General features: G+C 39.6%; 1 long non-coding RNA gene across 1 annotated transcript; it reads right to left on the reverse strand.

Annotated features, from left to right (window-relative positions):
• Nucleotides 1–1,103: 1,103 nt before the first annotated feature.
• Nucleotides 1,104–2,019, reverse strand: LOC121398126. The gene is made up of 3 exons (XR_005964122.1): nt 1,861–2,019; nt 1,648–1,758; nt 1,104–1,521 (listed from the first exon to the last, which is right to left on the reverse strand). It is a non-coding gene; the product is annotated as an uncharacterized LOC121398126 (long non-coding RNA).
• Nucleotides 2,020–3,077: the final 1,058 nt, after the last annotated feature.

Below are 3,077 nucleotides of genomic sequence, written 5' to 3' on the forward strand. Positions count from 1 at the left end.
GCAGGTTTTTCTTGGTGATTTCTTCTGTGTTTCGTGTACAAATTGTAGCCAAATATTGTTTGAGAGCTCAACTCACAGTTCCAGATTGTTACTGAAATGTCCCGACTTACATAGTAACATAGTAAGTTAGGTTGAAAAAAGACACATGTCCATCAAGTTCAACCTTTTAACGTTTTTTAACCTGCCTAACTGCCAGTTGATCCAGAGGAAGGCAAGAAAAAAAAACCATCTGAAGCCTCTCCAAATTGCCTCTGAACGGGAAAAAAATCCTTCCTGACTCCAAAATGGCAATCGGACTAGTCCCTGGACTAGTCCAGGTCTCACCAGGTCTTTGATCGAAGCTTCGGTGGTTGGGCTTCTCTTATCAGGTGCTCCACTGGATATTGATCTGCATAAGCTAAAAGTTAAAAACAAATATATCAGACCCTTCAAACATGTCTATAACCAATCGATTTACAAAAAGGTCTTTTTGCTGGAAATGGCGAATACGCTTCAATTCTTCCCATTCTGGTTAAGAAGTTCTTGCTGCTCAAAGTCTAAAATATAGTATCCATAAGCAGCCACAATTGTTGTGATTAACTTACGTGGTTTTCCCTCGGGCATTTCGATGGCGGTTATCCCCAGCGACCAGATGTCACACTGCAAATGACAAACAAAAGAGCATTAAAAGGAGAGAAATGGGTGAGTGTGTTTTTAATAAAATCTAAGTAAGGAGGCTACTTCTGTTTCATATTCTACTTAAAAACATATTCATATTTGTATGGGTGCAAAAGTACATGGCATTCTCCTTAGGTCAATTATGGCCAAAACAGAACAAAATACAACTTCTAAAATATCCCAATGTACACCCAAGTAATAAAGCAGACCATGTTATATGTAAAAGTGAGAAAATGCTTTATTATATTTATAAACGTGTATACAGCAATACATCTCCATTACAAATAATAGCAGTTACATAACTGAGCAAAAGAGCAAATATTTTATAGCAGACACATTGTGCAAAAAGGTAAGAAACCCAACATTTCAGAAAAACTCCTTTCCCCCATGAGAAAATTACTTCCTCTATGTCCGATTAATACTAATAGGTAAATGCTCCGTGTTGTTACAAGTATTATAAGTAAAACATACTTTGGTGTTGTACGCCAGGCACTGGCCCTTCTGCCTTATGGCCTCTGGTGCCATCCAATGTGGAGTCCCTTCCGCTTCGTGGCACAATCCAGTTTGCAGGTCCAGGTTCCAGCTGTTTCCAAAGTCAACTGAAATGACAAATAGAATAAATTAATGGAAAATAATTTGTTTAACCACAATAAGATAGAAACCTGAATTATGAAACCCCCTGATAGAAACCTGAATTATGAAACCCCCTGACTCCATATTCACAGAAGCTCCCCACCATCCATTACTCCATTATAACTGTAAGTTTTACTCACTGATCTTCACTTTGGCCGTCTCAGTAAGCATGATGTTCAGGCTCTTGATGTCTCTATGAACGGCCCGGTTCTTGTGGATGTGGTGCAGCCCCTGGGGAGATTGAGATGTAGTTTATAAGACTATAACAGACATAAGATTAAACATTCCCAACAAAGAGATTCTATATATAATCTATGCAATTAAAGAAAAGTCATTAAGGGGTAAATCTGACCTTACCTTTAAAACCTCCTTGCAGACATAGCCAATCCAGGTCTCCTTCAGGGATTGGCCATTGGTCTTGCTGATGAGGTTGTGGAGAGAACCGCCACCACAGTATTCAAGAACAATCTGCAATAGAAAGAAATGATTTAGACCGTGTATTATATCTTCTCTAGCAGTGATCTGTTTGGCACATAAGTGATGAATGTGATACAGTAAATAATTTCTTACTTCCAAGAGCTCCGATGAGCACTCCGTGAGTGGAGCCCTGTAGTAGGCTCCAAAGAAAGAGGCGACGTTCTTGTGGCCGCCGAACTGCTGGAGAAACTTCAGCTCCCTGCAGACTGACTCTTCATCCTGGAGTGGAGTAATAGAAATCCCTTTAGCTCACAAAGGCAACCTCACAAATAGGAATGATATAAAAAATGGAAGTATAAAGATACGTTACCCGACTGATGTTGGCAATCTTCACGGCCACCACACCTTTCCGATGGTGTCGTCCCTGTAATACAGACAGAAAAGTTTAACTTACACTTGGTTTTAGCTACAACAAGGCATTTTGGGAAGATACTGAATTAAGTGCAGAGCTATTTAAGCCATTTTGTGAACCACTGAGTAAGTTCTTTCTATTCAACGATAATTTGGTTGGTCCCTTACCTTGTAGACGTCTCCGGTGCCGCCCTCTCCGAGGAGCACATCCTTGGTCAGCCGACCATCAGGAGGCTTGACAATAAAATAGAATAAAAGGGGAATTTTATTCATAACATAATATTTCAAAAGGGTAAAATATGTCCATCACCAAACCAACTCCCAGATTCCATGCTCTAGCAGCATTTACAGTGAGTGGTCACATTATTTTTCCCTCTTTTCTACTCACCTTGTAAATCTCAGAGAGGGAGCTGGATTCTAACTGTCGCTGAGGGAAAAGAGAAAGATTCTATTAGGGACAGTATAAGGCACAAGACTTGCTGAATAACAAAATGGTACTAACCTGTGTGAAAGATGCCCTTATCCCAAATCTACTAATTAGTAAAGTAACAGGGACCATAGAGTAATTGAAAATTAGTGGGCCCTATAGCAAAACCATTTTAGGACCTCTTAAACTTTGGGACTAAAAAAAACATTTCTTAGTCAAATAAAAATGTAACAGTCACCTTACCTTCCTCCATGGGGCGCAGAATGGCATTGCGCCCAAGTCTTTTTGCTCTTAAAAGAGCAGTTGGGTTTTGAAAAAAAAAAAAAAAAAATATCAGCAGATGTGAAGGGAAGATGTTTTTTCCTAGGAAACGTCAAAAATGCTGAATATCTCACAGGAAAATCACTGGTAATCGCAGGAAATCACATAGAAATCACTATGAAGTCGCTTTGAAGTCGCTACGGATCGCTCAGAACTTTCACTTTATGGGGAGATGAAAAGAAAGAAGAGATTGTGAGCACAGATCACACAC

Source organism: Xenopus laevis, chromosome 9_10L, assembly GCF_017654675.1.
Source record: "Xenopus laevis strain J_2021 chromosome 9_10L, Xenopus_laevis_v10.1, whole genome shotgun sequence".
Taxonomy (NCBI): Eukaryota; Metazoa; Chordata; class Amphibia; order Anura; family Pipidae; genus Xenopus; species Xenopus laevis.